We start from the raw sequence: 26,671 nt of genomic DNA, 5'->3' as shown, positions 1-26,671 counted from the left end.
ATCTCTTTAAGTAAAACACAAATATTAAAACATAGTGACCAAGCAAAAAATATTTTAATATATCAGTAAGTAGTGATGATAGTATGCTTATGTTGCAAGAAAGCATTTTGCTGGATGGTACATATGTTTCCATATGGAGAATATTAAGTAATCCTTGCTATTATCAGCTGGAAGGAAAAAAATCACAGAGTCATTTGCCAAAAAAACCCCCCAAACATGTGAATAAAAATAGTGACTGTTAACCAGTTGCCTTCTAAGGCAACTTACATTAAAATGCAATTCTAGATATGTGGTGAGAAAAGTCACCAGTGGCTTTATGTTCTTTACTTCTTACCTTTGTACTACTGTAGTTTAGGTTCAATGTCATTTCTTTTGTAAGGAGATTCTGCATATTACTGCACATAAGCTGGTACTCAGTTAATGAGCAACTTTGATATAAACACTTAGTAAGCATATATAACAGACATTCTAGTTTTATATCCAATCATGGTTTCCAAAGAATTTCTTTGCAAATTTAAATGTTTGAGAGTTTATCTTCTTCTTTCTCCATTGTAGTTCAGAAAGAATAGAGGGGTAATTGTAGAATTATAATTAGCGAGTCAAGTACACAGTTCCATGAATGTTTCTGGGGGAAAAGGCATTTCTAACTGAAAGAAAGTTGTAATAGGTCATCTCTCTACATTCCAAACTCATGACCTTTCATCTATACCAGGAAGTGAAGCAGAAATACTATGAATGTTGACATTTAAAACTGAAGAGATGTGGACCAATGAGCCATTTCTGTGTATCTACCCCACACTAATGCTATTTTCTAAATAGTTTCAAAGGAGCAAAATAATGTAAAGCATTGATATTTACATATTATGTTACTTATAGCTAAAAATGTTTTCAATTGATACTTACTTTTTCATTTCTGAAGAATGAATTGGATTCACTAATGAAAAGCTGTCTTCATATGTTTCCAGGTGCTATAAATCATGAAACTGTCATACCAACAAAGTTTGCTTTTTGAAGTATTGTGAAAAAATTCTTTTCTTAATTCTCATCTGTAATTTGTTTATTTCACTTTCCTGTGAACTCTGTGATTCTCCGTTTATTCAAGTCCAGAGAACTTAGCACCAATATATCTCTATTTTGTGGTTAAGTCTCAAGTTAGATTTCTGTTCCTTAGAACTAGATTACTATTGTTTGGTGCACATTACATAGGATAGCTGGTATCATTTATTTAATATTTCCACAGAGCACTTGGCAACACACTTGCTGCTGTGAAAGGCCTCCCTGGGTCAGACCATTCTAATTAGCAGTTCAGACCTTCTGTCCATCATAATGACCACTATCATTCACTTTGCTTCTGGCAGATAATGTGGAAACTTGACCTCCTCCACCCTAGAATACAGTTACCATCATTAAAATAAGTGAATCCTTTCAATGCAAGTACTTCTCAATCACAATCCTACTTTAAAAGAGAATAATTACTATAATGATGTTTCATACATAACAGGTTTTATTTTTATTCCTATGTTCTTCAGGTCTTTCTTAATTTCTCAGAACTAGGAGACCCTCATGAATGACAATGCAAATATACAAGTGGATTTCAAGTAATAAATTATGTGCAACAGTCTCCTTTTGCCATTATCCCACTTTGTTAGTATAAAGACATTAAGAATTTTTTGTAAGAGAGTAATTTTTTAATTCAACACGATCCAAGCACCAAACAATGATGCCTCTTACTTCAGAGGGACCAGAAAGCCCTAGATGACCAAATCTGCATCACAGTGACCTCACAGGTCACTGCATGGCCTGTTATTCTGCTCTACTCTTTCCAGAATTTCCTGAGAGATGGGGGATTTGGTTCTAGTGGAATCTGATGTCTATGTGGCTGTTTGTTTCTTAAGTCTATGGTATTCAGCTCAAAGAAAGACCCAGAGGATATATTTATGTGTTATCATAGATTACTCTAATCCTCTGATCTTAGACTGAATTTACTGTATCTGAAGTTTAGTATGTGACCTCCAGAAGGATCATAAAATTACTTATTTTAATGACAAAGGTTCATAGACCCTGAGATGAGCAAAATTTTAACTCTATTTGGTCCCTGTGTTACTTAGGGTACAGCCCTGCTTTTCATCCTGTTGCCACTTAAAGAATATGAGATCACTTAAGAGATTTATTTGATAACCAACACCAAGATTCATAGTCCTTGTGACTGAATTTCATGTAGATATTCATCTAAGAAGAGTTACAGAAACCAGATTATCCTAACAGGTTCTGAAGAATTCAATCAACCACACTTCACTAAATACACAAAGAAAACAAACCTATACAAAAATATGTCATAATCACCACGCACAACTCATCACCAACCAACCAAGAGGCAATCTTGAAATTGCTGATACAACCATTGTTCCTGTCAGGCTACTATCAGAGAGGGGCAGCCATGTCCCTGCCTGTACTCCATGCCTGTAGGCCTTAACAGAGGCCACAAAGCAGTGAAGAAGTTCAGTAAGGTAAGACATGGCTAGAGCCACAGGTGTCTCAAAAACACACCAACTTCATGCAGGACATGATCTGGGAGATATGCGACCTCACCCTATAAGCCACATGCCATGTAGCTTTTAAGGTATCCATAAACAATTGTGAGCTCAAGTTCATTAAGAAGAGGGTCAGGTCAAACATCTTTGTCAAGAGGAAGTAGAGAAGCTGAGCTGATGTGCTGACAGTCATGATGAAGGATGCTGTCAAGAAAGACTTGATCCCTTAATAAACATTTATGCTGAAAGAAGAAGAAGGAGGAGGAGGAGGAGGAGGAGGAGGAGGAAGAGGAGAAGGAGGAGGAAAAGAAGAAGGAGAAAAGGAGAAGAAGGAGGAGGAGGAAAGGAAGGAAGGAAGGAAGGAAATAATGAAAGAAAGAAAGAACAAACAATTTACATTATGATCAAGGAGGCTTCATTTTAGAAAGACAAGGATGGTTCAACTTATGTAAGCCTATAAATGTAAATGTATCATATAAATAATATGAATGATAATTGCGTAGTTTATCTTGTGTTAAATCTATATGCCTCACTTTTGACTAATTACTGTGTATTTTCTCAGTATTAAATTGAAGTGTTTATCCACAAATTGTAATATAATATCTAAATCTAAGACTTCAATTATTGAGAAACATTTTATGTGCAAGAAAAACAAACATATAAAAATATTAATATTCATGACTTGTGTAACTATTGGCCAAAGGAAAGACTCAACCATTTAAAATACCTTGGACACTTGTGATCATTCCAGTAAATTGGCCCTCTCAAAGACAAATGGTTTATGGCTTTGGTCAGCCAAAAGAAGCTTTACTTCTTAGATTCCATCTAGTCTTATATAATATATACCTAAAATGTTTTAGAGAGTCAACTATACTTTTTGACTTAGAATGGTTCACTTCATACCATGTTGAGTAGCATAAGAATCCAACTATTGATTGGCATTTGATTTGTGTGTGTATGTGATTTCTGGACTTGTGTGTGTACACCCGTGTAGACCAGACGTTGATGTTGAGTGTCTTCCTATGTCACTTTTTACCTTATATTTATGAGATAGGTTTTTTTTTCACCAAAATTGGAGTCATTGATTGGCTAGATTGGCTCACCAGCAAACCTGTGTCCATGTCCCAGTGCTTGGATTGCACTTATGCACTGTCAAACAAGGTGCTGAAGTTCAGAACCCAGGTCTTCCTGCTTACTCAGCAAGTACTCTCATCTCTGAAACTTCTCCAGGTCCCTCAGATGTTAGCATAGCAGAGTGCTTTTGTTGGAATAGGTCATTTACATCAATGTTCTACTGGGGATGTCTTTCTATACGCTATGAATGTGTTGCTCTGATTGATAAATAAAATGCTGATTGGCCAGTAGCCAGGCAGGAAGTATAGTATAGGTGGGATAAGCGGAGAGAATTTGGGGAAGAAGAAGGCTGAGTCAGGAGACACTAGCCCACTGTCCAGGGAGCAGCATATTATGGCACACAGGTAAAGCCATGGAACATGTGGCAACATATAGAGTAACTGAATTGGGCTGAGTTTAACTATAAGAGCTAGTCAGCGGTAGGCCTGAGCTAATGGCCGAGCAGTTTTAATTAATATAAGCTTCTGAGTAATTATTTTATAAGCCGCTGTGGGGTCTGTGGGGCTGGGGAGGACCAGAGAAAGCACTCAGCTACAATGTTCTGTTGATAGTTATCCAAAAACTTCTGTAATAAATATACTGGACTTTTTCCTAAATGATTGTATTTTATGTCTTGCCATTACTTGGCAAACACTTTAGATATTGATTTGAAATATTTAAGTTCCTATTAGAAGTTGAATCTGTGTCTGTATACTTACATTCCCTCATAAATATTTTATATCATGTATAGTTTTGACTTTATGTCTGTACAACAGCATCGGCTAATGAAAACTGTTTGGAAATTTCTAATATTTTTGATTCTGCTAAATTTCATTTTATCATCTCTCTTGAAGCTTTCTTTTGTTGAATATACATTTGTGATTATTTTGTTTCTTTGAGTCCATGTCTCTGAAATATTACTTTCCCCCATATCTTAAGTATAAAGATACTATAAAACACCTTTAGCCTCTGATATCAGCATAGCTTCTTTTGTGGTAAGAATTTGGCCACTGATGTATAAGTAGATCCGAGGTTGTCAGTAGTTGAACTGGGTTTGAGTTTTAAAGCTGGTATCCTTGCCCTGACATGTACCACATTCTTCACAGTTCTTAGCTTGCACTTTGATAATAGCTAGACATGACAAGTATTTGCATTTAGCTGTTGGTTTTCACATGACAGCTTCACACCAAAGAAGTCTCTATATTTACACATTGTTCCCCTGTGGATGGTTGATTGTTGGTTGCTACTTGGTGATTCGTATGCTACAGTGGGCGATTAGGGAGGGGAACAAAGCCTCTATCGTGGGCACATGCTGTTATCAGTGAGCCCTGCTCATATTTCCTCAATAATCAGTACTCTTCTTGTGGCAGCTCAACTATATTTCTTGTAAGAAATCATCCTCCTGGTAATCTTCAAGGATTCCAGAATGCTGACACAGTATCATCTATTGTATTGTTCTTCTTCTTCTTTTTTTTAATCCAGGGGTGTTTCCTATCTCTCTCCTGCACATAAAGTGTTTTTGCTTTTTTGTTGTCTGTTTGTTTTCCTAAACACAGTATGTTCCTGGGTTTGTCCTGGGGTAATATGCGGCACTACTTCTTTCTTGCCTTGGGGTTAACACATAGAGTAGGAAAATCCCATCAGACATCTGTCTTATACGTGCTGGTTGTTCTTTTTCCCCTCTCTTCCTTTTCTGCCAAGAGTGCTGCTTTCTGTGGCTTCATGTCATACTCTAAGCATTCTCTTAAGTCCTCTTTGGATGTTCTGAGAACAATTTTGTTTCATGTGTACCCCAGTTCCTAGGCCTCCTAGATAGCTCTAAATTTGCAAAGAGCAGCTTACATCTACAGAAAATGTCACAGAGGCTTTTTACTCAAAAACTTGTATCAACAAAACCATCTGCTGTCATATTTCTTTCCACAAGGTTTTTAAGGCATTATAAAGTACTTCAAATTTAATAAGGAGGAGAGGGGGAACACACAGAGAGCTATCCTTTGCAAATGGTCCTTTTGAATGGGGCTTTGAAAGTTGACAAGACTTGGAGCATCTTCACATTCCTGAGAACATCAGCTGGTAGCACTGCATGGCCACCATGGTCCAAGTGCAAGTGGAGGCCGGGTGGTCTACTATGTGGATAAACTGCTGTATTAATCACATGGAGTGTGCATTCCATGGTTAGTAGTTTTCATATTTGCCATGCTCAGTTTTCAGTAGTCTCTTGAAGGTTTTTACTGACTTCTCGTTTGTATGACCCACTGTATTGTTTTCCTCCATGGATTACAAATGTTGATCAAGCAATTGCTTTAGTCTCTCTATGGAAGGTTCTTTCTTTTCTCAGGACAGGCAGCTAAATTCTGATTCTTGAGAGCCCAAGCAATTATAATACTTTAGATGTAAGGGTTTGTTATTGCTAAAATGTGAATACTGCTTCTTCTTCTTCTTCTTTTTTTTTTTTTTTGCTTTCTGCCTTAAAAAAAAAAAAAAACTATGTGAGCAGCCTGGAAAACACACATACAAGTACTGTTATACAGACTAAGCAGGCATATTTAGAAATATATATATATATATATATGTATATATATACATATATATAATAACAAAAACAATTTTTGGAAAAGAAGTCAAGAATGTGAAAAAAAGGTAAGGAGATATATATGGGAGTGTTTGGAGGGAGGGAAGGGAAAGTGGAAATGTTGTAATTACATTATTATCTCAAAAATAATAGTTTAATAAATTAACATGAACAATTTTCATGAGAAATCACAGTTGAAATCCAATTGCTATGTGACACAGAATTGTGAGACCTGAATTAGTTTCTCCCAGGAGAAAGGACATGGGTCCATGGTGAACTATAAGTCAATCTTGTAGCCCAAGAACAGAAAGAGAATTAACTCCATCAATGTCCTTCGGAATGAACAGATCCACTATGATTTTTCTTAAACCACATGGTGTCTCCTACAGAATCTGCTGACTTTTGTCCATCTGTGCAGATCTGTGTCTATGAGACTTGGGGTCTGAGGACCTGAAAGAACGGGGCAGACTACAGTCTAATGCTGTAGACAACCTTACTTCAGTTTTGTGTATTTTTATATATGAAAGTGACAAAGAAAGTGATGATCTAAGGAAGGTTCGTTGAGTTCAGAAAAACAAGGATCAGAAAAACAAGGATCAGAAAAACATGTCAATTAGTGCCAGTAAGCACATCCTTACTATTAACAAAGCTCTTTTCCAGAACTTTCTCAGGACAGACCAATTTAAATGCAATTACCTGGCATGTACTGTAGATTATACCTGGTAAAGCACAAAAACAAGGCAGAGGTCATGTCCAGATTCAGGGCACTCAACATACAGTTTCAGCAGTTTAGATTCTGTAGCTGTATTTTGACATCAAACAAGAATAAACATATCTTATAAACTGAATGTAAATGTTTAACACAGGAGGCACAAAATCACACCGAAGAACAATCCAGGGAACAAGATGGACTTGTGGTACAAGGGCCTCTGCCTTTTTTCCTGGAGCCTCTCTCACAGTTCTCCAAGATGTTGTTCACCATGGGTCATTCTTTTGACTGTGTTCTGGCAGAATCAAAGTAGAAAGAAGATAATCTTGTGTTGCCACATTTTTGCAATAACAAGTAAATTCTGAGATTCTGTGGAAATTGCATTTTTCAGTAAATATTTCAACAATTTCAAAACCAGGTCTAGGTCAGGTGACTTGTCATGCACACATACACACCCCCACACAGAGAACTCTCTGATTATTATTTTTCAGTTTTTATACTTTTGTGTGATTTTAAATACATACATAAGTCAGTCATTCCAATATTTGTAAATATAGTTTATGTAAGTTTTATAAATACATGTAAATTGGAATTAACCTACGTTGCTGCTTTGCTTAGGATTTTTACCCTACCATGATGCTTAATCCCTAAATAAGACATACTTTTCTTTCAAGCTGATGAATATTTTCAACTTATTTTATATTTCTGTGCTGGTTGTAGAGTATTTTAGTCCACATATTTCCATTTTAAATGCACCTATTGCAAGCCTGCTTTGATGCTCGTGTTTGGTCTCTGGAGATGATTTGTACAAGCATATAAGCAGTCATTCATTTAATTATCCACTGTACTTGTTAAACACCTCCCTGCCTCCCTTATATAAAATGAAGAAAATGACAACTGCACTCCCGTGTGTGTGTGTGTGTGTGTGTGTGTGTGTGTGTGTGTGTGTGTATGTCTTGTTTGGGGGACTCTTCTGGGATCATTATTTCAAATAACAGGAAATGAAACGAACATGTCGAAAACGTTTTAACACTGTATTTTCACTGAAAGAAATAATTCCTACATATTTATTGTTTATTACCCTTGTGATGGCTAAGGTGCAGCTACCTACTGAAAGTGGAGGAAAGCATTTTCCTGGAGTGGAGACATTGGTAACTTGGGGATTTCATTCTGGTTGCACCTGTTTGTCAACAGATTTTTGTTTTGGGGCATTTAAGTGATGATTTGCTTTCCACACTCTGGAGTGTGACATCTGACTACTGTGAAGGTCTCCCTGTTAACATTGCTTATCCTTCCACTGCCAATAATCAAGGGTAAACAAAACCAAAACACAGGACCAGAGAATCCTAACACATTAATGTTGTGTTCTATGCCAGGGGTGGTGTGGTGCTAGCTGCTCTGCCTTGAAAAGAGGTTTCTCTTTCCTCTTTCCCAACTTGGATTCATTCCCTCTCTTAAATTCTCCCACCTCAGAGCTGCTGCCTCATCCCTTCAAAAGACAATCCCCAAGAGAGCCTGGGACTTTCTGCTTCTCTAAAAGACAAAGCCCTGATTAGAAAAATCCAGTCAGGTGCTGCAGCCCAGCACAACCGACTGAACAATTGCTTCCTGTAGATACAGTTTGACTAAAGCCCATTAAGCATGAGCAGAGTCCACATTCTTGTATATCAGACAAAACACTCAGCAAATACGGGTTTTAGAGTTTTACTTAAACTCATTGCTTTTTATTTTTTTTCTAAAGAGCAGGATTACATTTAAGTGCAATTCATTAGCAGAAGTGTTACTGACTGGGTAAGGGCCGAGATTGTACATTGCTAAGATAAAAGCCTGAAGAACAAGAACATTCGAAAATATCATCCATACATTTTTTAAGGTAGCATGTTTAAATAAGCATTAAACCAGGGAAGAAAAATTGTCACAAAATTCTCAGGAAGTTATAGTCTTAAATAAATGATGGATGAGGATAGTATTTATAATCAAAGACAAAGTTTTCTCTTTTGAAATTATTTTTTTCTCCCCCACTTTCCATCCACACAACTACATATTCTGTCTTGCTTTTAAAAATCAGATGAACAAATAAAGATCAACATGGAGCTGTGTTAGCTGACTACTCCTGAACATGGGGCTTGCTATGCATTATGGTTGATAGATCCCTTTTTACTCCACTGAAGGAAACTTCAACTGCCAATAGCTCCTTGGCTACTGATGAGACTTATTGCCAAGCTCCCTTTCTCCATAATGAAATTTTTATCTGTCCTGAGATTGCACAGGGATTTTGTGTACTGTAAGTCCCTGGGAGTTCATGTGTGCACCTACTGTATTGTGTCTTGAAAACACTGTTTTCTTGAAGTCACCCTCAACCCTCTGGCTCTTAAAGTCTTTCATTCCTTCTACTGAATGGATCCTTGAACCCTGAAGTAAAGGGTGTGGTGAAGACAACCATTTAGAGTCCAGCATTTAAAGTCTTATTCTCTGCACATTGTCCAGTCATGGGTCCCTGAATAAGTTCCCATCTACTGGAAATAGTAGCATCTCTGATGAATGAGTTCATCTCTTTTCAATAAAACATTTTCTTCTTTCTGTCCTCTTGCATTCTTTTCTATCTTCACAGTCCTTTTATTTCCTATGTGTTTCTGTAATTTTTAGGTTAAATTTCTTTCTATACATTGGTTTGTATAGTCGGTACTTTTATAAATACTTTATTCAACAGTTAGATAGGTGAGGCATTTAGATTAACCTTCAGGTTAAATTTGAGTATAGTGTTTTGCAGGTGATGCTGGTTTAACTTGAATTTATATACTTGAGTTTTATCACTATAGTTTTCTTTTTCTTTTGTCCCCCTTAAATAGTTGCTTATTGGCAGTGAGCTAGAGGAGACAGCAGAATTAGCATTCACAGACAACACTACACCCCAGTCATGAGGGCAGCAAGAGTGATGGGAAAGATCCTTAAGGCCCCCTCTTCCTTAGTATGTGGGTAGGTAGTGGTATACTTTCCTTGACAAGTGAGGCTGTTGGCCAGGCCACTTGCCAGGGATCACATGATGTACTCCTCCTTGGAATCTTTCATTGATATCACTGAGGTTGATGAACATGTCTTCTTCACTCTGCCTTCCAGACTGGTGATTGACAAAGAAACAGCAGGAAGCACTGTGTAACAAAGTGCTGTGACAGTTGCCATGACAATCTCCTCATTGGAAAATTTCTAGGTGCAAGCATGTCAAGGGTGACAACGTTGGGTTTCAAGAATGTGCCTTCCAGATAGGCATGGTGGTCAATCAGAGCCTTGTAGACAGAATCCAGGACCTTCTCAGTTGCATACTGACAGAGCTTCAAGTCATGGTCTCCATCAGGGAGGATTTTCAGGCTTCACAATGGGTACAAGATCATTCTGTTGGCAGATGCTGGTATAATGGTTCAGAACACTGGCATTTTCCATAATGGCAAGGACTGAAGGAATTTGTTTCTGAATCTTTAGGACACAATACCACTTGGCCAAGTCAGCTCTATCCTTCTTATCCTGGGCACAGCCATCCAACCAAGTCCTTGGGTTCTTGCCATTGGTTCCTTCAGGCACATTATACCCTTATCTACCTTAATACCCACAACACTGCTCTTGGATTTGATAACTTGGAGGAAGAGATGTCCATCATCTGCCTTTTGGTATAGTGTCTTGTGAAAGAGGATCAGCTCAAGTGCAGGGTTTCACACAGTCATCAGTAGTAAGCAGCAGGTGACAGTAGAAGCACCTGGTTTTGGTGCCAAAGGACTGCACCTGCTTGGCACCGTTTCCATTGGCCTGATCTGTACTCAGGATGCCTTTGCCTGCAGCACAATTCGGTGAGAGCTGTCAGATGGCTCCTTCTTCTGCTCTGTGGTCAGTGCTGGGTATGGATAGGACATGGCGCCAGCAGCAGTATGTTCCTTGCACAGGAGAGGGTGGGTCTGCCAGGTAGGCAGAGGACTGAGAAACTAATACCTCAAAGGTTACCAGAACCCCATTCTGTGACGCATTCCAAGAGAAGCAGCCTATTCACTATTGCCATTCCTGATCAAGTGGATCATTACATCATTGTAGGATATCACCTAAAGCCAGGAGACACAGGGATTTCCATACTTCCAATTCCACATCCATTCTCCACCTGGTCATCCAATTAAGATATTAAAATCACCACTGTGGAGACTAAAAGCTGATATCATTTTTTAAATTGTTTATTTTGTGTGTATGAGGAGAGTGTGAGTGTGGATTACTTGTGGAAATCAGATTCACTTCTTCTCTCATGTCTGCTTTCTGGGTAAGCTTTGATTGTCAGGACTGGCAGCAGCTGCCTTCACTCAATAAGACATTAGCTGAGCCTGACACATTTCCTTATGTGTGCTGAAATAAGGTCTTTCCCCCTTTTTTTCTTAAATATGCTTTGTGTAAACTATGCTCTGTCTTATTATAGGGAAATATACTCTTTTAACATATTCTGAGTGGTTATATGGATGTTTACTATATCAATAGGCTGCATCCTAGATTGCAAATTGAACTTTGCTTTTTTTGACCCAAAATTTTGCCTTTTTAAAACCATGTGAACATCATCAATTTCTATTCCATGAAACTCACTAAATTTTTACTTTTCCATTTTCCATTCCATCACCAAAAAACAATTTCTGTGAAGGTTTGAGCTTATATTAGTTTGTTTCTCCTCAAGGTAATAGTTTATTTTCTCTATTAAATTGATAAAATTTGACAAGAATTGACTTTTTCTGATACTTTATGTAAATGCTGCTTTCTATGATATCTATGCATTTACTGATTATTTTTGCATAAAATACTAGGTAGTATATTAGTTACCTAGTGACATATCAGATTTTCTCACATATGTGATTAGAAATATCCTTTTCCTTATGTTTGAAGAACAAATTTTAAGATAAACTATTCTTTCTAAACAAACATATTTAATTTTCAATGGTAACACATACATATATGTACTACAAAGTTCAAAATGTCAGTGTTAATATTTGTAAGTACTATGTTAAAATTATTATAGCTAGGAAACTGTTTGAGACTAGAGATTCACTTTGTATTTATATAAAACTTAGTTTATATTTTGAATAATTGTTCCTGTTTTACCTTGTCATTCAAGAATAAGTATACTCCTTTCCTTAAATATGTTAACATTGTCAGCATTCCTTCTACACAAAGGGTGAATTCTGACTTTCTCCCACATTAACTTCCATAGTGTTTTATTTGGAAACATTAAACTGACTCACATATTTGGACACTTTCTTTTCTTTAGCAATAGTCCTTTAACCACAGTGAAAGAAAAATTAGCTAGGTAGACAATAAGAGGATATGCTCTCAGGACATAGGCGTATCAGGTAAGATCCCAATAGAAGATTGCCTTTCATTGAAACTCCCAGTTCCATTTCTAACGTGAAACTCTGTGAATGAGGAACATGAACAGTAATTGAAGTGAAGGACACAGAATTGCGTCTTGTGGGCTACAGACTTAACACAATTATGTTTCTTTTAAATATCAAGTGTTCATTGTAAAATTTATGGGAAACCAATCAATTAAATCAAATCAAGTAGTGGAGAGTGGAAAATCCTGAAAAAGAAACAAGCTCCATCTTCTCGTTTGTTACTTTCTTTAAGGAATTCCTTATTAATCTGTCCATTTCTGACTATTTCACTCATGTCCCCATGCTTGGCACCAGCTGTTTTCTCTGCTTAGAAAAGTCTCATGCCCAAAATCTAACCCAAAAATTTCTCTTCCTTTTCATCTTTGCTCAACGGTATTGTCTCAATAAGACCTTGTGGTGATTAATTCTCAGTGTCAACTTGACAGGCTCTATAACCATCACGGAAATAAATCCCTGTGACTGGCTTCCACCCCAAATGTGGGTGGCACCATTCCATTAGTTGAGGTATGAGACTAAATAAAAAAGAGAAGGGGAGTAATATGGTCTATTGTATATGATTAAAAAAGACACCATATTCAAGGATGGGAATAAATGATGTTATTTGAATACAAGCAATATAAGTAATTGAGAAACAAGGAACTTTTCCAAGCATAAGCTTCAGGAATGGAAGGTATCTGATTAATGGAATGGTGCATCAAAGAAATGCAAGCATTATTTCAGAATATGTTCATCACTGTACTACTTTAAAACCAAACAAATGTTGGAGCCATTATCTAAAACTAGAATCACAGTAGGAATTAAGAGTTTGAGATAAAGCACTTTAGATTGAAGTTTGTTTCCTTTTGTAAATCTAAATTGGTATATAGTGACATCGATTATAAATAGTTTTCTGGAGGTTGCAGAAAACATCAGAAAATGTGTCAGTTATAATTTTAAAATCCCATCAATAAATAACTCTGAGTATACCAAGAGTATGAGTAACTGGTGAAAAGGATAGGTCATAGGATGCTATGGCAAAGGACAAAAAAACTTAAGGATGGTGAAATTGAAAAGAAAATAGAAAAAAAATCTGATGCAGCCATATCTGATGGGAAATGCCAAAGTCATAAGGCCAGCACAGCTGCTTGACAAAGATCCAGCAAAGCTGAAATACTGTGCCACTTTTGGTTTTGATTGCCACATGCTGCATGCTTGGGGGCTTTCAATATTTGTACAACTTGGGGATATTGGATTGATGGAAAATTTCTTCTGAATCATTAATGCTTTCTCCCAGGAGAACTGCTTCTAAGATTCCCCAGGAAAGTCCTGAACATACTACCACTCCCACTTTTAGGGAGATATCCTTATCTACCCGAAGGTCTTCCTTATGCCTTGGAGGTTGTGGCACATGTAAAGATGCCAGAAATCTCTTTATGAGACTATGAGATGTTCTTGAAACATCAGCCCCTGTACTGATTCAGGAACAAGATAATCAAAACAAAGTAAACTTAAAAAGGTCAACAAGTAGCCAGGTGGCAGTGGTGCATGCCTTTAATCCCAGCACTTGGAAGGCAGAGCTAGGCAGATAGATCTCTGTGAGTTAGAGGCCAGCCTGGTCTACAGAGCAAGATCCAGGACAGGAACCAAAACTACACAGAAAAAGCCTGTCTCGAAAAACAAAACAAACAAACAAACAAAAATCAACAAGATTCAGTAGAGTAAAGAAGTTAGCTGCAGATTAGATTACAAGCCTCTTCCTACAGTACACTCTAGCAATTATGTGGCATATACAGCAACAATGTTAGATTATATGAAGTTACCTCTGCCCTACATAGGGACTTACATTGATGGACAAAGAATGGTGTGGGAAGATGATAAAAGAATGAAATGTCAGGACCTCAGAAAAGTTAGCTCATGTGCAGCCACTGTGCTATCATATGACCAAGGAATAAAAGAATTCCAGGATTAGACATATAAATAAATTCTATAAAAATATAAAATACAAACATTGTATTATACCAGAAATGGGATAATAACTACAGCAACTTTGGGCTGAGGATTTTTCTTGAGCCTATTGACAATTGGAACTCTGACTATTAAGAGTTAATGATTCACTGCTCAAGACATGGCAATCTGCCCAGACTGGTTTGGAGATTTTCTTTCTGTCTAGCATCCACATCTAGAAGCTACAAAAGCTGGAAGCCTGAGAATGGGGTGTCATATTCCTCTAGATACTTAAAAATTGGGTTATGGGGTTAATGAATAGAAACTATTGTGAAAGATAACTCTATACCAATGACGACTAAACTTGAGGGAAAATGATTGTAAAAGAAATTGTTTTGTCATGGTGTATCAATGATGACTAAAGGATATGCAAGAGGAAATGAAACATGTCCGAAAACAAAAATGATATGATCTATGTTTTGGAGCAACATAAATCTATGCCTGCTTACTGAAATCTGTATAAGTAAAGAAGCACTCTGTTAATCAGTCGGGCTGTGAGACTGTGGCCACCACCATGGCCTGGCTCATTTCCTCCTTTGCCTACTCCTTGCCTCCTCTCTGGAACCTGTCAACCACCAGGGCTGGCCCCCAACAAAAATCAGTTTTGTGTTAATAAAGAAATTCCTATTAGGGAAGGAGAAAAAAGTTAGAAATCAGAGACCAGTTAGAAAACATGAGACAGTCCACAGATGAAAAGCATGAAGTTTAATGCATGATGACAACTAAATTCTCCTATCTGAGATAATCGGTATCAACTGAATCCATGAAGGAATATGTGGCTGGAAAGCAAATCACAATGGAATGGAGAGAGGTGAGTGATGCCTAGAAAATCAAAACTCTATTTCACGTGAGAAGCTTTTTCCTGGATGTTGGAAGTAACTTTAACTCTATTGAACATGGAGACACAAGTATCTCTGATGGTATCACAGAGGCCTGATTGCTTTCATGTTTGTCCCTGTTTCAGGCAGATGTAATATGCTAGATCATGGTAGGACAATGGACCAGTGGTGAGAGAAGGAATTCAGAAGCATGGGTTGAATATTTCTACTTGGAAAAAGGGGGCTATCATGAAGTGAGACACAGAAGAAACCCTTCTCGAGGAATGGTAATGTGAAGTACCATTGTCAAGTAGTGAGGGGTGTTTGGAGTAAAACAAGAGCATTAGTCTTGATGGAATTGCACTTTTCAGACAGGCATCAGTGGAAACAAAATGAACATTTCTAGAAGAGCATTGCCCTATAATTGTTTATTGAGTGAACAATATAACACAACTATTTAAGTGTATTTAATGAGCATTTTGAACATTTTTCTTTTTTGATATTTGTTAATAATAACAAAGTTCTATTGTAACTTTCTGCATATTTTATCAGTTTACATTAGAATTGTAAAATGTCTTTGAAATCTTTTATGATTTATATAATAAATTTTAAGATAATGGATTAAATTAAAAATCATTAAGATAGTTTATATGCCATGTAAGAAATTATAAAAGACCAAATATACATATATATATATATATATATATATATATATATATATATATACACACACACACACACATATATAGTAAGATGAATATAGAAATACTTTGTTAAAAAACAAACAAACAAAATCCCTCCCAGGTTCCTACTTACTGAGGCTACATGAAGCTTTACAAATCGTCTTTGGAGCATTATCAGTGGCCTCTGCTGTTTGTTGGTGTATTTCTTCTGCAGAAGGTGTCTGACGCTATCAATAATGCTTTTGGAGTGGTATCAAGCAAGTATACATTAAATAATTTCTAATGCACAATTCTTGTCATACAAAGCTCCTTCCTTGTAGAAAGTGGACACACAGGTACCCAGTGAACATGTGCTTCTTCACTGTCACCCATTTCTCTAGTTTGTGCTGTTTGTCTCCCTATGATCATGAAATATTTAATAAAGTATATATAACATATTAAATATATATAAATGAAAATTCACTTGGTGACAATCTTCGACTTGCTTCAATCATAGTGAATTAAATCAACTCTATTCAGTATTTGAATAAATTTTGATATCAAACTATAAGAGGAAAAAGTTGTGGAAATACCTAAATTATCTCTCCAAACTTGATACCATTGACATAAGTATGCAAATAATAAATAAATATAACAATGATTAAAATATAAAACTTGTAAATGTGCACAGTAAACATTAACAAGAGAAAGGACAATAGCAGATAAATAAAGAAGCCAAATTAAGTCCATATTAAAATTTTTAATGAAAGAATAAATTGGATTCCTTTTTAATCCCTGTGTATTTACGGCACTCATAGATAAAACAATGAAATACTTTAACTTGGGCAGTTGACCTTGCAGTATTATATTAATGCGATATTTGCATAGTTTTTCATTTTGATTTCAGATTCCCACCTTTAAGCCTCTTATCTAGTGTATGTTATGCAGAGTTGCCACAACTCTTTGGATCATATGCTTATGTGCACACAATGCATAGATATCTGATGGCTAGACTGACCTCCCTTGTTCTCTTACAGTCCATTAGTGTGACATTCAAGGAATTTCTAAATGTGCTTTAATTTACATTTACAATTTAACTTTTCTCTTCTATTTTTTTTTGCAGAAGTGTTCTTTATAGTAGTCTATTGTAAATGATGTTGACATGTGCCCTTCAATCTGGAATTTTTACTATTTAAGATGGAACATTATAATCTATATGTCCCTTTACTGACTGTGACATATGAAAGATATCTGGTACTTTGTTCTTGTGAAATGGATTAATGATTTTGGATTATTTTTAAAGCAGACAATTGAAGGAAGAAAAATTCTGAAGACTGTCCCACAAACACACACACACACACACAAAAAAAAAAAAAAACCAGAAAATAAACAAAAAAAACCAGTGGCTCACTATCATTCAATCAAACATTAATCTTGGTATTGTCATAAAGGGGCTTTGCATACAAATGAGAGTACCGGTCAGCTGACTCTGAACTAGATTGTTCTTGATCACCTCTCTGAGATAAGGTAATGACAAGAGTTCCTTAAAACCCAAATCCAGCAAAGCGTGAGTTGAGGCACCAGATGCAGACTGCAGGGAAGAGGAGGTTTAGGGTTAGGGGTGGCACTCAGTGAGCATTCAGATCCCCCCAAGCTGAGTTGGACATTTGCCTGAATAATCACGAAGCAATTCACCTCAAGATCCTCATAAGAGAATCCAACCTGTTGATACCTGGGTTTGGGCCCTTTGAATACTATGTTAGAATTCTGACTCGTGAATCTTTAACAGATAAATAAAATTATGACTTCTCATCACAGCCATGAAACAGAATAGTTACCAAAACAATGACATGTCACCTATACCTATGAAAAATAAGAGTTAATAAGCAAAACGTTATTTCATGTCCTAGTTATAATGATACTTTATATATATATATATACATTTAATTTTTTATTTAAAAAGGTTTTCTTTCCTTTTTTATACCATCCCCTGTTCCGCCTCTCTCCTCTTCTCCTGCTCCCCCTACCTACCTCCATGTAGCTAGAGTTTTCCTGCCTGGCCCACACTCAGGACAAATCTCTCTCACCTGCCAGTCCCACAGCCCCTCAGACCCGACCAAGTAAACACAGAGACTTATATTGGTTGCAAACTGTATGGCTGTGGCAGGCTTCTTGCTAACTGTTCTTACAGCTTAAATTAATCCATTTCCATTAATCTATACCTTGCCACATGGCTCGTGGCTTACCGGCATCTTCACATGCTGTTTGTCATCATGGCGGCTGGCAGGGTCTCTCTGACTCAGCCTTCCACTTCCCTGCTTTATTCTCCTCCTTGTCCTGCCTACACTTCCTGCCTAGTCAATGGCCAATCAGTGTTTTAATTATTGACTAATTAGCAACACATTTGCCATACAGAACATCCCACAGCACTTCCCTTTTTTTTTTCTTTCAAAAATGAAGCTTTTAACCTTTACAAAGTAAAATTACATATAATTTGGGAATTTGGGCGTAGCTTCTCTTACTACTTCCTGCTGGAGGGGGGCGCTGTATCTTATGGGGATACAAAGAAAATTTTAGAATTATGGAATAGTCCATGAGGCTGTATTGTCTGAGCCAGTTGCCTTCAAACTGTTCTGGATGTTGGATCATCTGGGCCATGGTGTCATCGGAGACCTTTCAGGGGGTCTTGGCTGGTCAAACCTGATGTATCTTAATCTGGAACAAATCCATAGCCTCTGGCTTTCTGTGGGAACAAAAGCAGAGTCTCCTTTCCAAAGCAACATATCCTTATATTCAAATTTTGAAGTCAAGGTATCTTTAAAATATACATTTTGGCACAACTCAACAGCTTTTACAATCAAAAGTTTTTCTGCAGTTAAAAGTCCCAAAGACAACACAATGCAGATTCTCTGTGTAATATCCATTTTTACGTGGCTTATTTTTTATACTACCTTTACTGTCTCTTTAAAGACTATTTTTTAAAACTATGTATTTGTTTCTATAACTCTATATATCATCTTTTTTGTCTCTTTCAAGCCTACGTATCTTTTACACACATTGTAAACTATTACATCTGAATCTGTCTTATTGTGAATCTATTGCCTTAAACTGCAGCAGCTGTGGCTGCTGGCTCCACCCACCTTAGCTTCCCAACATGGCTACGTTTTCCACCAGCTCTGGGAGCTATCATGGGTATATGCTTTTAGCCAAGCAGCATGTAGCCCAGAAACTTCTTTTTTGTTTTGTACTAGCAAAGGCTAAATCCACCATGCAGCTTAATGTGCCACTTGCAGAGGTCTCATTCCCGACAAACTGCAGGTCGAGCGCGCACACCAGAAACCCACAAGGAGCTCAAACCAGCAGCTGCCGCTCATTTGAGAGACAATTAGGAACTGTTTTTAGCTCCATTTTAGAATCTTTTTTCTCAGTTTTTAGGTGGAAACTCTTGCCACCACGTTGGACGCCATTTGTAGCTAGAGTTTTCCTGCCTGGTCCACACTCAGGACAAATCTCTCTCACCTGCCAGTCCCACAGCCCCTCAGACCCGACCAAGTAAACACAGAGACTTATATTGGTTGCAAACTGTATGGCTGTGGCAGGCTTCTTGCTAACTGTTCTTACAGCTTAAATTAATCCATTTCCATTAATCTATACCTTGCCACATGGCTCGTGGCTTACTGGCATCTTCACATGCTGTTTGTCATCATGGCAGCTGGCAGGGTCTCTCTGACTCAGCCTTCCACTTCCCAGCTTTATTCTCCTCCTTGTCCCACCTACACTTCCTGCCTAGCCAATGGCCAATCAGTGTTTTATTTATTGACTAATTAGCAACACATTTGCCATACAGAACATCCCACAGCATTACCCCATCCCCTCCTCACAGAGGGTAAGGTCTCCCTTGGGTTGTTCACAATGATACTTTTTAAAATAAAAGCTGTCTAATTGTACAACAAAACATGGAACACAGGATAATATTCGGCAAGATAGTTGGGTGAAGGAACAGACACAAGAGTAAGCATACATCATGTTGAAAAGATCAGAAACAAAACTAGCCAACAACAATAACAAAAATCTAGCCTGTAGTGATAGAAGCTATATCAAATGGTTTTAGGGGGATAATGACAGGGAGGCATTGCAATGGAAGATTCTAGATGGCTAATAATGTTCTACTTCTTCATTCTTAGTTTAAATTGACTTATACAATATGTTTCGATCACATTTTACCTCCCTCAGTCTCTCCCTGGTCCTCCCTACTCGCCTACCAACTCAAGTGCATATTCAGTGATTCCTTAACCTAGGCTCTGTCCTTTGTGCTAAAAATATAATAGGATAAAAATGGCCCTTTTTCATGGAGCTAATTTGATTTACCTGTTCATAAAAATATGATAAGCCATTCATAACCTCCAGTGACAATCAAGACACCATGCAGCTAGTACTATTATGATTCATGTTGAGAATTAAAATTGCATCAATTATCAGCTGTTAACTATCTCCTGAAACCTTAATTTAGGATTCATATTCCTGGTGAACTCCAAACAGCATTATCTAGGAAACTGTTTCACAATGTGGGATCAATTTCCCTAGTTTGACACATTGCCTGTGCATATTTGTGTATATGTGTATTTTTATATATTTAAACACTGTGATCTCAATATTATTTTGAGAAATTAGTTTGCCTGTTAGAGAAGATGTCCAGTTTAATCTTGCTGCCACATTTCCTTCTCAATATTTGTTTCTTGAGTTACTTTGCAAAATTGTAACATATACTATATAAAATACAAAATTCCAAACTTTCTCTCAAGTTCTGTGTTATTTCAAGATTTCCCAAATCATGTCGTTTTAGTCTATGGTGTACTATCAATATGCTACTATAACGATTAAATCATAAATTTCCTGCAAATAAAGATGTTTGTAAAAATGTAGTGATTTTCTATTAAAAAGCTGGGAATTAAACATGTCTTGAAAGCCACATTCATGGGAGATGCTCCCAGTGAAAATACATTTTTTGTGTCTCTTTAGATTTTCTGATAGTATTTTCCTTTTGATGAATCCTAGCTTCTGGATTTGTTTTTCTTTTCGTCTTTTTCTTAACTTGGCAACCAAGAAAAAGTTAATGATTAGCATTTAATGACTTGACTTAAAAAGATAGGTCACCTGTGCAGGGATGAGGTTTAAAATTATTTAAAGAATGGGATTAGAATGTAGTTCAATAGAATATTTTTCTTTCACACAAAATGCCATAAGTTAGATCCTTATCTTTGCAAAAAAATCCAGCCAATCAAAAAGTATATAAAAGTCATAAATAATGAATTTTGAGACCAGAATTTGTGTGAAGTTACATAGTTGTTCCAGAAAAACTGTTACTTCGAATCGTTTGTCTTCATTTACAGTATCAAAGCCCAAACTTACAGACCAGGCATGCCTCAATTTCCCCATAAAATTGAGAAGATTGTCTCTCTTCCTCATCACCAGGGACAGGAAATTGGCCTCTGAGATAGAAAGAGAGCTTGATGTGCCAGAGAAGGGAAATAACTTGCTCACATGCAATTATAGAAAAAAAAAAAAAGTGGAGAGTTTGCTTTGTTCTGTCTCCTTTCATCACCTCTTCTTCTGAATTTTCATCTTTGCATGCTTCATCTAAAACTTCACATTTTATTTATCTATTTATTCATTTACTTTACATCCTGACTATAGTCCACGCCTCTCTCCTCTCAGTCTCCTCTCTTCTGTGGCATGACAAGTCTGCTGGCATCTTGCTGCTTCTCGGACACTGACTAGGCATCTCTCCCCACTCTCTTTTCTTCTCTCTATATCTCTGCTTGGATTTCCCACGTGCCTTGCCATAGGTCAAAACAGCTTTATTTATTAGCCAATGGGAGCAACACATATTCACAGCATACAGAAAGACATCCCACAGCACTTAGTATTTGTCAGGACATATTAGTGTCAATTTCATGCAGTATCTAACTCTGGAGATGTGTTTCCCGTGACAGTTGACCTGTATGTGGTACAGGTTTGCATGGTTTGCTTTTGTTTGTGAGACACTGTTGCCCTATGTTCTCCTGTCTGTCCTGTAACTGACTATGGAGACCTTAGACTTGTGGTAAACCTCCTTCCTCTGTGTCTAATTGCTGGGGTTACGGTGCAATGTGACTATGTTGTGGTACATGCATCCAATAGTTCTAAACCATGTCTGTCTTATGTTTAATATGATGACACTATTAGACAATACTAGCAAAATATTTGGATATTTGTTTTAATTTAATATTAATTAAATTTAATGAACCTATAAATCATAAGAGCAAAGCATTAGAAATTACGTTCAATTTTAGCTGTGGGTATTATCCAAGGAAGTAAAAATAGTTATTATAGACTCAGGTTTGACAACCTGATAGGGACTTTAACAGTAATACATCTTTAAAGATTTCATTCCACATAACAAGAAAAAGAAACACTTGCTCATTGCCATGAATTCAAGATAACATTTATCAGAGTGCATGCTTTTAGCAAAAAAAAAAAAGTTATCTCCAATGTCTGAAAGATGAACTTATTAAAATGGACACCACAGGGGAGAATATAATGTTGAAAACATGAAGATTTTTTTGATGTGTCAAGTAGTAAATTAGATGTTTGTGCACAGGGCACACATCGAAATGCTGGAAAATTTTTGAAAACTCTATCATATCCTCCCTGCACACATGAAAAGTGTTTAAGATTTATACAGAACAAGTGACAAAGAATTGACATTAAGAATCTGCTGTGTTATTGCTTCAAACGGAATTCATCTGTTAGGAGAAGTTTCACATCCCAGGGGACAACAAAGAGCTCATTTCTGGTTAACACTGAAACAAAACAATAAAGCGTACATCAGCAAATACAAAAAAAAAAAAATACCGTATAAACCACCCTGTTGGAAACATCACCATTTTCAACAATGTCCTGGCCTTGCCTTTCAAACAAGGCATTGTAATTGATCTTGGGCTTTCCAAAGATCTTGTGATATTATCTTGTTTCTAAGTTCACAGAAGAAACTTGGCAAAGAGATGATTTGGATCAGGACTTAGCAATTACTGAGAACAGTCTTAGACTGAGTTGAAGTCCAGTCTTTGAGCCCCTTGACTTGTCTTCTCATCTCTGGTGTTTGCTTTCTGTTGCTGAGTTGGCATATGTAACAGTCAAGCCCTGAATGTATTGGACTTCTCCCTCCTTAATATTCTGTGATCTTTAAATCCTATTTCATTCATGCTTGATAAAACAAGAATAGTAAACATAAGATGTACTGAGAAGCATGCTAACTGGTTCACAACGTCATAGGTGGACCGGAACTCCTTAGACTAAAATCATAGCTTTAATTATTTTGACATTAATGAAACAGCTTAAGTCTCAGTATATTTTTTCACTGTAAATAGAAATAACCTGTTTCAGAAAGGCTTCAATGAATTATGTTTTCAGAAACTTAAAATAACTCTTTGTATATAAAGGTGTGGGTTAAAAAACAAAGAGAACATGAAATTGAGAGGGAGCAGTATCAGGGGTACATCTTTGCAGAAGTTGGATGGAATGGAGATGCTTATTATCAAGATACACGTGTCTGAAATTTTTAAAAAAATGAAAAATGCTTTGAATCTCTAAATTCCTTTCAGTAGAATGGTCATTTTCATATTAGTTCTACCAGTTCACGGGCGTGGGCAGTCATCCCATCTTCTGGTATCTTCTTCAGTCTCTTTCTTAAAAGACTGAGATTTTCATTGTGGAGGTATTTCGCATCTTTGGTTAGTTTTATTTCTGGATAGTTTTCTTTCGACAACTGTGAAAGGCAATGTTTCCCTGAACTTTCTAATCATGCTTCTTGGTGTATGTAGGTAGGCTATTGAGTTTCCTAAGTCTTTTATAGCTTCCAATTTGCTGACAGTCTTGATCATTTCTCAACGTTTTCCAGAGGAATTCTTTCTTATGTATGTCATATTAGAACCCAGGGAAAGTAAACCTAATGAATACACAGTTCTATCAAAATTCAGGGAAATATTTATGATTTCCTTAAAGCTCTGTTTGTAACATTAAATATAAATCACATTGCCCTACCTAAAATTATAACACAACTTTCAGTACAATAAAAATTTTAATCTGCCATAAGGTATACTTTGACCTTTCCTTTTCCTAATTATATAATATTAATTTCCTTCTCTTGCCTTACTGCTACAGCTAGGGCTTCAAGCACTATATTGAAACGGAGTAAAAATAATGGTCAGATTGTATTGGGGGGTTCTCCATTTAAAATGATGCAGACTGGGTATTCTTCTCTGTAGAACTTTTGTTATGAAGGTGTGCTGGATTTTTTCAAAGGTCATTTCTGCATCTATTGAGATAACCACGTGATTTTTGTCTTTGAGTACATTCATTAACTTGCATCTTTCTTTATCTCTGTAATAAAACCAATTTGAATGTTGTGGGTAATTTTTTAAATGTATTTCTGTATTTGAATTGCACATATTTCATAAAGGATTTTTGCATCTATTTTCATTAGGAATAGTGGCCTGTGATTTTGTTATGCCCTTACCTGGTTTTGGAATTAGTGTCATACTGGCTTGTAGAAGGAGTTCAGAAGTGTTCTCTGTCTTTCTTTTTTTCTTTCTCTCTCTCTCTCTCTCTCTCTCTCTCTCTCTCTCTCTCTCTCTCTCTCTCTCTTGTTCTCTTTCTCTTTCTTTCTTTCTTTCTTTTTTAACAATTTAAGAAGGATTTGTTGCCATTCTGGAAAAAATCTGCCCTGAATGCAACTGGGTTTGGGAATTTTACTACTCTTTAAACATTTTATCTATTAGGGGTTTGTTTTAGTTGTTTATCTCTTATTGGAATAACCTCAGTGGTTCACTAATGTAGAAATTCATGCATCTCTTTTAGATTTTCTAACTTCATGGAGTATAAGTTTGTAAAGTATTCCCTTATAATATTCTGAACTTATTGTTGACTGTTGTAATGTTTTCCTGTTCATTTCTGATTCTCTTTGGTTTTCTTTTTTTCTTTCTTCATTTTTGTTTGTTGTTGATCATGTTTGTCTTCTCACAGAACAAATTCTTAGATTAATCGATTCTTTGTATAGTTTCTTTTGCTTCTATTTACTTTCTGAGCTGGTATTTATTGTTTCTCTGTATCTATTAAATTTCTTTCTTTCTTGCTGCTTTTTTAAATTTTAAGTAGCATCATTAAGTCATTTATTTGTGCTCTTTATAATTTTTTTATGAAGACACTTAGTGCCTTAAATTCCCCTCTTAAGACTATTTTTAATGTGTCTCATGTTTTAATTTGCTGCACTTAAGTGAATTATTTTTTCCATCAATCATATTTTTGTGACTCAAATTTTTAGGCCTTCTTATTTGTACTTGTAAAAACATAACATATTTTCTTACCATCATGTGGTAAGACTAATTTATCAAGGGCTTTAAACAGGAATAATGTTTTGACCCATATCCTACCACAGAGCACAGATGTAGTGATATATGAGATACTAATGTCTCATACATGAGGCTAGCTTTCCTAAAGAGGCAGACATAGCTTTCAGGATTGTGAATAATATTCTGTAGGAAGCAGTCCAGTGTAACTGAAGTTTTTCTGTGTCTGCCCGGTCTGCAGTCACTCAGACCCAAATAAACACACACAGGCTTATATTAATTAAACCTGCTCGGCCGTTAGCTCAGGCTTTCCACTGACTAGCTCTTATATTTAAATTAACCCATAATTCTTATTTATGTTTAGCCACATGGCGTGGTACCTTTTCTCAGTTCTGCCTTCACATCTTGCTTCCTCTGTGTCTGGCTGGCGACTCCTGACTCAGCCTTCCTCTTCCCAGAATTCCCCTTGTCTGTTTATACCACCTATACTTCCTGCCTGGCTACTGGCCAATCAGCATTTTATTTATCAACCAATAGGAGCAACACATTCACAGCATGCAGAGCACCATCACCCATCAGTCCAGTCTTCATGGTTAGAATCAAATATGTAAGCAGGACAACCACAGTGGCTTAGCTTATCATTTTGGCTGCATGCAAACTCATTCACAATGCAAACCAGTCAGTTAGCGGCCATAACATTTCTCCAAATGACTCATAAACTAATGGTCATTGACTTATAATTTTGTTGATATCATTGAGTTTTATTTTACCTATTTTTTCTATAAATTAAAAAACAAATAATCTATGCTTACTTACTCAATAATTCATACTACTGACTGAAAAAAACATTAGAGCCCATTAAAAGTAAACCTAGCTATTCATAACTAAATCCTGAGTAATATTTATGGTTTTCTAATAGCTCTATTCATAACATCAATTATAGATCATATTCCACAGCTTAAAATGATAGTGTTCACATCCTTTAGTCTTCGCTTTAAGCTTGTAATTTTTTTTTTTTTTGTAAAATGAGTGATTTAATAAAACTTCCACAGTGCTTTCTGTGGGAGGAAAGCTTGCTAAATTACTTCTGGACACCTTCATCAGAATGTGTTGCAAGACCTATCTTATTAACTTTATCACATGGCATCTGAAGCCCTGTTCAAAGTGCATAATTTAAGAGTTCTGCATGCATAATACTCATTCTTTTGTCACCACTTTTTATTGATGTAGTTTTCTCCAACCTAAGAAACACCACTTTTCTATGGGTCACAATTAAAGTCCTTTCTTCTCATTGAATACATACTTAGTTCTAAGGGCAATGTAATTACCTCCCATTCTGTGCTTTAAGAGTGTATAGTAAATTTCTGTTGATGTATGTCAAGCCCTCACAGCTAGGATGATTAAAACAATATGCATTTTTTCCAGTTTAGTAAACCACTGCTGTTCTCACACTGCTGTTGTCAATCTAAACTGATTATTCTGCTGA

General features: G+C 36.5%; 1 pseudogene; it reads right to left on the bottom strand.

Annotated features, from left to right (window-relative positions):
* Window positions 1–9,961: 9,961 nt before the first annotated feature.
* On the bottom strand, window positions 9,962–10,827 carry LOC128113816 (fructose-bisphosphate aldolase A-like; annotated as a pseudogene).
* Window positions 10,828–26,671: the final 15,844 nt, after the last annotated feature.

The sequence above is a fragment of the Peromyscus californicus genome, unplaced genomic scaffold, assembly GCF_007827085.1.
Source record: "Peromyscus californicus insignis strain IS unplaced genomic scaffold, ASM782708v3 Scaffold_18__1_contigs__length_77618521, whole genome shotgun sequence".
NCBI classification, from domain to species: Eukaryota; Metazoa; Chordata; class Mammalia; order Rodentia; family Cricetidae; genus Peromyscus; species Peromyscus californicus.
Note: the sequence above shows the minus strand (reverse complement) of the source record. Positions and strands in the feature narration are given on the sequence as shown.